At 44.8% G+C, this 9,732-nt stretch overlaps 1 long non-coding RNA gene across 2 annotated transcripts; it reads left to right on the top strand.

The window, feature by feature from the left end:
* Positions 1-1,395: 1,395 nt before the first annotated feature.
* On the top strand, positions 1,396-3,896 carry LOC131275801 (uncharacterized). Of its 2 annotated transcripts, none has more exons than XR_009183273.1 (2): positions 1,396-1,528; positions 2,786-3,896. It is a non-coding gene; the product is annotated as an uncharacterized lncRNA (long non-coding RNA). The 2 variants fall into 2 exon arrangements; XR_011647380.1 differs by having other exon boundaries at positions 2,719-3,896.
* Positions 3,897-9,732: the final 5,836 nt, after the last annotated feature.

Raw genomic sequence — 9,732 nt, 5'->3', positions numbered from 1 at the left:
AACTGCAAACAAGAGAGTCCCATTCATCAGCTTTATGGGATTGAAGGCCCCTCTCAATTAGAGGTGGAGTGGGCATCACCATCCCAGAATTCTCTGGATTGGGAAATAAAATATGGACTAGAGTGGACTTACTGGTATTCTACTATAGATTTATTGTGATTCCAGCAATGGAAGAAATTATGTCATTGATGTGGAGACAGTGGCCACTGGAGTTGCTAAAGGCAGGGAGAAGGAAAAAGAGGTGTAATATGGGAGCATTTTTGAGATTTGGGATTGTCCTGAATGACATTGCAACGACAGATACAGGCCATTGTATAACCTGCCATAACTTACAGAATTGAGTGGGAGAGAGTGTAAACTACAATGTAAACTGTAATCCATGCTGTGTGGTAATTATCCAAATTGTGTTCATCAATTGCAGTGAATGTACCACACTAATGAAAGAAGTTGTTAATGTGGGGAAAAGCGGGAGGTGTAGGGAGTGGGACATATCAGAATCCCTTATATTTTTTATGTAATCTAAGTATCTTTTAAAAATAAATTAAAAATACATTAAAAAAAAAAGAGAGAGAGACACACGAAGAGGAAAGACAACGAGAGACGCAACAAACCAGTGAGCAAGGGTGGCTCAAGTGATTTAGTGCCTCTCTCCCACATGGGAAGTCTCAGGTTCCCTTCCCAGTGCCTCCTAAAGAGACGACTAGCAGACACAGACAGCACACAGCAGATGGACACAGAGTGCAGACAGCGACCACAAACAACAAGGGGGAGGGGATAAAGAAATAAATAAATTTTAAAAAAGAAAGAAAAGTGTCCTGGTTCAAGGGAGCAGATGTGGTTGAGCACCTGCTTCCCATGATGAAGTCCTGAGTTCAATTTTGGTACCTCTCAAAAAAAAAAAAAAAAAAGTAAGTGCCCTGGTTGGGAAGGATAATTTAATAATTTAATACTAATAATTAGTACTGTCACTGTCTCTACACAGCCCCCCTGAGCTCGTCTTTGCCCGGCCATCCAGGACGCAACCCTTTTCGCCAGGATGGGAAAGTTGGCAGTGACCACCAAACCCCGGGCCTTTTTTTCCTGATTCTCTCCCGTCTATCCAACAATTTCAGTAGGAGGTTAAAAAATAAAAAATAAAAAATTCCCCGAAGTGAGTGATTTACTTATAAGCAATTTCAATTTTGTTTTCTATTCCCCCTGGCCTCAAACAGCTCCGGTTGGCTCCTGTGCCCTGAACAATGCCCGCGGGTCCCTAAAAAAGGAAGGCAGGCCCCGCTGTGCCTTTTCCTCCCAGCCCGGGGAGTCTCTGTTCCGGGCCGACCCCCCCACCCGGGCCACAGTGTGGCCACCAGCCCGCCCTCCCTGGCGCGCCAGCCTCCCGCCCAGCTCCCCCAGCAGAGGGCACCTGAGTTTACTCTTCTCGGCAGAGGCTATTTACACAATCGTGCGGGTTTGTTTGTTGTTGTTGTTTTTCCTTTCCAGTGATACTTTTTGTGTGAGCAGCGACCTGAAGTGCCAGCGAATACAGGTCAGCTTGAGGAGACGCGGGCAGAGCCGGGGAGCAGAGCCGCTCGGGCGGCAGCAGCTCCTGGGGGTGCGCGCGGGGCGCCGCGGCGCGAGCCTCCGGGGTCAACACCGGCGGGCACCATTTTGCAGAACTCTTGAGAAAGGGAGACTGAACCGAGTTAGATGCAACCCGCGCAGCCGGGACACGCTGGGGCCCCGCAGGGCTGCGCCTGGGAACTGCGCTCGCTCCCTGCACCCTGGGGTCGCTCTTTGGGGGTTGCTGGAAACAGCCTTGCAGCTCACACTTCTGCCAGGCGACAAAATGGTGGTGATTATAAAAAGGGGTGGCACCAGGGGGTCAGAGCTGGACTTTTGTGCAGCTCGCTGGGCTCGCCCCTCTGCCCACCGTCAGACGAGCTCTCTTGCTCCCCCTTTTTCACCTTGCTACGTTCTGTGCCGCAATCGTCCTCTCCCCTGACGGCAGGGAAAAGGGGGAGTGGGAGCTGAAGGCGCAGCCGATGGGACTCCTCCACCCTCTCGGCGTTGCTAGGGGGTTGTGTGAGCACAGTTTGTGATTTGTTTTTACGTGTGCGTGAGGTGCCGAGGCAAGTTCTGAGTCTGGGTTGTTCTGCTAACCTCTGCTGGTGCATGGAACATATTTACGAGATGAGGAAACTCCTTCCTAAGTGGGCGCTAGCTGCTCTGTTTAAGATTCCTAGCAAACCGTCTGAAGGAGCGTCTAAAGGGAAAATACCCCGTTCGACACCATGGCATCTTTTGGGAAGGAAACTAGCATTTTGGTTAGTCTGCTGGGCTCTAGCAGCTGGATACCAGGGGACAATTTGTCTGGCTGTTCTGCCCTCATTTTCCTTTCCTATAATAATTGCATCTTCCTTAAGCAATAAATAGGCTGATGCAGGTAAGGGGCCTGGAGAAGGTACGTGGCAGGGGTTCAGTGAACACCAGCTATTACTATTTTATTATGATTTTTTTTTTCCACAATGAGCTCTCCATGAGGCTTGGACCATAGCTTCTCCACAAAAATGCTTAAAGGATGGATCTTGGTAGTATCTGAACCAAGAAATTCTATGGGACAGGTTGGACTCCACCTTACCTTTGACTTCCTTTCTGCTTTGTGACTCAGTTTCCCTCTGTAAAAACAAACAAGCATTCCTGACTCTGATGGTTAATTTCATGTGTCAACTTGACTAGGTTGTGGTGACCTTTTGTTTGGTCACGTAAACACTGGACTGATTGTTACCATGAGGATATTTTGTAGATGGATTTATACCATTTGTCAGTTGATTGTATCTGCATCGGATTGCATCTACCATCAACAAAGGAGATTGTCTTCAGCAATGAGTGGAGTCTCTTCTACCAATCAGTTGGAGAGCTTAAGGCCAGAACTGAGAATTTCAGAAGTCCAAGAGATGAATGTCTGTCCCTACTTCAGCCAACCCGCTTCTCCTGAGGAATTCAACATAACCTTCATCTGGCATTCCAACTCGCAGCCTGCCCTGTGGAATTGAGATTTGCCAATCTGCTTGGTCATGTGAGTCAATTCCTATAATAAATCTCTCGATATTTCTCCGGAAAACCCTGACTAATGCACCACCCTTTCTGGGAAGGCTGATAAAACACACTCAGTACAGCTTTATGGAGCCCTTATTTTGTGCTAAGGCCTGGGGGGACACACACCTTAAGCCCCACCACCCCCCAGTGTACATGGCAGCGCCAGTTTATGCGTAAGTATTAATAGTGCCCCTTTCACTCCCACCAGTGTCTTTGATTAGATGGTAAATTATAAGGGCACCCTATGCAAAATGTAACATGAGGCTGGAGAAGTTCACAGTCAGGGTGAGAGGAGTGCAAAAGGGGGTGAGGGTGGAGTGGTGAAGAGGAGCACTTGGCATTGGGAGGCAGAGAGCCCGGAGCTTGAGGGAGAGAGCTTTGGGATCCTGTCCTGCCTCCAGAACTGAGCAGCCCAGGCCCAAGCGCAAGCTGCCTCAACTTTCCCAGACTCCACTTCCTCATCTGGGAAAGGGGCATCAAAGGACTGATAAGCTGATCTTGGTAATTAATCGATTCATATATATATATATATATGGAAGCGGATTTGGCCCAGTGGATAGGGCATCCGTCTACCACATGGGAGGTCCGCGGTTCAAACCCCGGGCCTCCTTGACCCGTGTGCAGCTGGCCCATGCGCAGCGCTGGTGCATGCAAGGAGTGCCCTGCCATGCAGGGGTGTCCCTGCACAGGGGAGCCCCACACGCAAGGAGTGAGCCCGGTAAGGAGAGCCGCCCAGCGCGAAAGGAAGTGCAGCCTGCCTAGGAATGGTGCCGCACACACGGAGACCTGACACAACAAGATGACACAAGAAAAAGAAACACAGATTCCCAGTGCTGCTGCTAAGGATAGAAGCAGTCACAGAAGAACACATGGTGAATGGACACAGAGAACAGAAAATTGGGGGGGACAATAAATTTTAAAAATAAAATCTTTAAAATATATATAGATATATTTATATTCTCTATAACATTTATTTTTTTTTTTAATTTTTTTAATTGATTGACTAAATGGGAAAAAGCATGGCAGGCATTTTGGCAAGCACTGGGTGCACAAGCCAGCCCAGGACTTCTCAATAGGCCAACTAGTTGCCAGGTTAGGAGGATGCTACCAAAGAAGGGGTTTGCCCCCACAAGAAAGAAAAAAATAATTGTAGCTCTTTGTGTCCTTTCAAAAAATATAACTATTTTTGATGGTGTAATTGCTTTTTCTTCTGAACTTCCGGAACAGGGACAAGACCCCATTATCTTTAAAGTGTATCAAGGTGCTCACAGGCTGGCACCCTTGGCAAGTCTCTCTCCACTCCTCTTTCATTCCCTGGCATGTTGATCTCGGTGTTTCTCTTCACCGTTGCTCTCTCTGTCCCAGCCACTCCAGCTTCCGGCCAGTCTGAACTGGCCACAGATGCTCCCACCTCGCAGATTTTACACTCACTGTTCCCTCTGTCCAGCCCACTCTTCTCTCAAGTCCTCACGCGGTGTGCCCCTTCCATGGCCACTCGGAGGAGCCCCTCCACCCCACCCATACGTGCTCGTTGCTCTTCCTGGCTTTATTTTTCTGCACAGCTCTTATTTCTATCTGGGAGGATTTCCCCCCTTTATTTGGTGGGCATCTCCATCTGCTACTAGAATGTAACAGTTCTCCATCTTATATGCCAACATACTCCCAGTGCCTAGAACAGTTCCTGACACATAGTAGGTGCTCCATTCATATGTGTTAAATGATTAAACAGGTTGACCTCAGAGTCCCAGGCCTCCTCTTTAATTCTAAATAAAACACTACATTTCTATTCCATTCATTACCTTTCTTACTTTCGTTCTTTTTCCCTTTTTCTTGGTCTTTGCTTGGCACTCACCATTTCCAGCTTCCTCATAAAGCCAACGAAAGAGGAAGCAAAAAACGAGAGAAAATTCAGCGTGCAGAAGTAGAGTCCTCTTTCCCAATCTTGAAGTTGGAAGAGTCAAGCACTTTGCATGAATCATCTCATTTGAGCTGCATGAAATCCTTTGGGGGGAGTACCGACGGCTGGCCTGTGGCTCAGGGAGTCTATACAACTTGCCCAAGGGCCCAGAGCTGGAAAGTGATAGAATCAGCCAGAGCTATGCTATGATTTGGAAGATTCAAACCGAGGTCTGTCTGGTCCCACAGCCTAGTCATTTGACTCCAAGCTCTCCTGCCCCCATCAGGTGAACCTGTGTTTGGATTTTAAACTCTCTTTTTCTGATCTGTGTTAGGTTCCAGACTCATTTTAGAAAACAAGCCAGTGAGGCAAAAAACAAACAACAATTATAAAAAACAATACCTTCTACTGCACTGCGGTCATCCCTAAGAAACCAAGTCATTATACCCTGTATCTCAGATTCTCAACTTTAAGAACATAGAATCACTCAGGGGGTGTTTAACCCCCAGAGTCTCAGTATCGACATCTATAAAATGGATGTACTGTTAGTAGCAATAATACACCTAGGCTTGCTGTAAGTATAACAATTTTTAAAATTAAGACTCTTTCCACTGTAGTTGACCAAAACCTCAACTCAACTGGCTTAAGCAATTAATGCTTAAGTAGTGACTCCTATCACTTAAAGATCCAGGTGTTGAGAGCTTCAGGCACAGCTGGATCCAGGGATTCAAACCTGTCAACTGAGTTCATCTCTTTTATGCACTGCTCAGCTATTCTTTCCTCCACATTAGCTTCACTCGTGGGAAACCCTCTCCACCCTCCCATGTAGTAGCCACTGGTGACTTCATATATACATCCCAGCAGTAATGAAACACCCTTTTGCCAATAATTTTAGCAAAAGTCCCAAGTTCAAGTTTCGTTTGACCCACTTAGGATAGCACCATCATGAACTGGTCAATTTGCCAAGCCTGGGAATTTATCTCAACCCTGATGCCAGGATGCCAGGTTAGCCTCCCCAAAACCACATGAGCTGAAAGGGGGGGTAGTAGTTCCCCAAAGAAAAATCAGGGTGCTCTCTACCCAAAGAAGGGAAAGTGGATGCTGGGAAAACAAAAACTGCAGATGTCTGAGATACACTGCCTGGCCCAGAGAGTGCTGAGGACATTGCACACCAAGGGGGGGCCACATGCCTGGAGGATGAGGACTGGGGGTCGCTGGAGGCCCAAAATCACATCTTTAAGCTCGTGGTGCTTAACCCTGCAGGACCTTAGATTCCTGCCGAGCTTTTAAAACTTGCCCTCCGGAGCTCCAACCTCAGAGATTCTGATTCAGCTGATCCACCGCCGGGCTGAAAACCACGGCCTGAAGCCAAGGCTCATGCTTGCCTGGTGCCCACAAACCTCCTAACCATTTTGCCAAATCCTTTAAAACCTAAGGGATTATTAAGAAGTAATAACTGTACGTGAAGCCTGAATGCAAAAGTTGAAAATAATGTATTTCTTCCAATGCCTCAGAAGCTAAAACAGGACTTTGGTGATAGCAAGAAAAAGCAAAGTGAAACAAACGTGTGTGTGTGCATAGGTATATACAGAGAGAGCACACAAACCATAAGGCTGATGGAATAAAATAGCTCATCTAAGTAAAGGGTATATGGGTGTTCTTTATATTATATTTGGGGGGGGGTTGTTTTCGTTTTGTAAATTTGAAGTTATTTTCAAATAAGTGTTTTTAAAAGCTGGGGACAAAGAAAGACTATAAACAATAAACACAGTGTTCATTTAGTTGAAATGTAGAAATACACTTCATGACTCATCAAGATTAAGAATTCCAACCACACACACAGAGTATATCAAAAATCATTCTTCATTCTAATAAAATGAAGAGTTTCTATTTGCATCCAAGACAATTCAACAGTCAGAATGTGAAGTGCATCTATCCCTGAATATTTTCATACATTCCCCCAAATTAATAGGTTCCCTGGAAATTGCCGGATGTCATAGCCAAACCCCAACGGTTCCAAAGGACTCTGGGAGGCTCTCAGACACAGGCCAAGCACTTGTGCCAGAACGTTCCATGAGGCAGCTAAATAATGGAAATAATTATGTAGCATACAGCCTTTTAAAAACAAACAATGAATCTTTTCATTCAACTGCCCCACTCCTTCAAGTCTCCTAGTAACGTCCATGGCACCTTAGCGTAAAATCCAAACTTTTATCCTGGGGAAGGCCCTGCAAGAATGGGCTCTCTGGTCACTGACCCACTTCATCCCGCAGGCGCCACCATATCAGCCCGTTTTCTGGTCTTGGAACATGCCAAGGCCATTCCTACCTCTGAGCCTTTGCCCCTGCTGTTCCCTCTCCTTCATATAACTGCCTTTATCTCCTCATTTCAGTCTCGACTCAACTGCCATCAAGCTGTATTTATTTTATTCATAAAAATGACCATTAAGTGGATTTTTTTTTTTAACTTGGAAGTTCTCTTCCATGTAAATGTCGGTTCCCCAAGGGCAGGCTCTGCCTAAAAGATCCCGGTTCCCCTGGATGTGTTGCCTTACTCTGCCCCTCTCTTTGTTTTAGTTGTGCTCAACTCCCACTCCTCAAACACCCCTTCCTAAATATATTTATTTTATATATACATATATACTTCTGATTATCATTCCTCTACCACTCCTTGATAGGCTCCATGAGGGCATGGGTTTATATATTTTTATCACCACGGTATCCCAGCACCTAAAGCCTGGAACGTAATAGATACTCTGCAAATATTTCTTGAATGATTCCATGAACAAATGAACAGGGCAGGCTACAAAGTTGGCACTCAATTGATGAAAAGAAGAAAATCTGAAGACTGCATCTACACGCGTTCAAGACTTCTTATAGGGAAGCAGATGTGGCTCAACTGATAGAGCGTCCGCCTACCATAAGGAGGTCCAGGGTTGAAACCCAGGGCCTCCTGGCCCATGCAGTGAGCTAGCCCATGTTCAGTGCTGCCATGTGCAAAGAGTGCTGTGCCATGCAGGGGTGTTCCCTGCATAGGGGAGCCCCCCACACAAGGAGTGTGCCCCGCAAGGAGAGCCACCCCACGCAAAAAAAGCCTGCCAGGAATGGCACAGCACACACGGAGAGCTGATGCAGCAAGATGATGCAACAAAAAGAGAAACAGATTCCCAGTGCCGCCGAGAATGCAGGCAGACACAGAAGAACACACAGCGAATGGACACAAGAGAGCAGACAATGGGAGTGCGGGGGAACAGAAATAAATTTTAAAAATAATTTTTAAAAAAAGACTTATTATAATGCTATGATAATGAACACAGTATTGTAGGGTGTAAGGATAGATATATAGATTAATGGAACACAATAGCATCCAGAAATATCCCTACATAGTCATGGTCAATTGATTTTGTACAAAGGCGTCAAGATAATTTAATGGAAAAACAATGCTGGAACAATGGGTTGTCCATAGGCAAAGATAATGAAGTTTGACCCTTACCTCAGTGGGTTGTTCATAGGCAGAGATAATGAAATTTGACCTTATTTGAAATGGATCATAGACCTAAATGTGAGAGATAAATTATAAAACTTTTAGAAGAAAACAGGGAAGCAAAAAGTCTTTGTTATCTTGGGTTAGGCAAATATTTCTTGGAACACAAAAAGTGTGAATCATAAAGGAAAAAAATTGGTAAACTGGTCTTCATAAAAATTAAAATATTTTCCTTTCAAGTGATACTCTTAAGAAAATTAAAAGGCAAACCACAGTTTTCCAGAAAATATTTGCAAAACATATATCTGATCAAAGATTTGTATCCAGAATGTATAAAGAACTCCCTAGAACTCAATAATAAGACAAGCCATTTTTCAAATGGGCAAAATATTTGGATACATACTTAACCAAAAAAAAGACACAGAAATATCAAATAAGCAGATGAACAGGTGCTCAATATCATTAGTCATTAGGGAAAGGCAAATTAAAACCACAATGACTTATCCCCACACCCACTAGAATGGCTATACTTTTAAAAGCTTGATAATATCAGCTGTTCACAAGGAAGCAGAACAACTGGAACTTTCGTACAAAGCTGGTAGGAATGCAAAATGATGCAGCCACTTTGGCAAACAATTTGGCAGTTTCTTATGAAACACACTTAGCATACGACCCAGCAGTACTACTAGGCATTTAGCCAAGAGAAATAAAAACATATGTCCACACAAAAACTTGTAGTCAAATATTCATAGCAGTTTTATTCATGATAGCCAAAACTAGAAACAACCCAAATGTCCATCGACTGGTAAATGAATAAACAAATTGTACTCCTTCCATACAAGGGGATATTATTCAACAATATAAAGGAAGAAACTACTAATACACTCAGCGACATCCACGAATCTCAGAAAATTACATCCAATGAAAGAAGTGTATGATGCCATTTATTTGAAATTCTAGAAAAGGCGAAACTACAGTGACAGAGAGCAAATCAGTGATTGCCGTAATTGTGGTGATGGTTACATGCCTGTATACATTTGTCAGAATTCAAAACTAGACTTAATATTGGTGAATTGTGTTGTATGGAAATCACACCTCAATAATAAACACACATTTGCGTTCCTATCAACTACAGTTCTTCCCTTCCCACCTCCAGAAAAGCCCCAGCCACACAGCAGCTGTTGCCCGTCCTTGCTGCCATTCTTAGGAAGCAGTTGTGTCCCCACAACCTCCTCTCATGTTGCTGAAGGACAAGCGATATTGTTGAGTAACAT

Source organism: Dasypus novemcinctus, chromosome 24, assembly GCF_030445035.2.
Source record: "Dasypus novemcinctus isolate mDasNov1 chromosome 24, mDasNov1.1.hap2, whole genome shotgun sequence".
NCBI lineage: Eukaryota > Metazoa > Chordata > Mammalia > Cingulata > Dasypodidae > Dasypus > Dasypus novemcinctus.
Note: the sequence above shows the minus strand (reverse complement) of the source record. Positions and strands in the feature narration are given on the sequence as shown.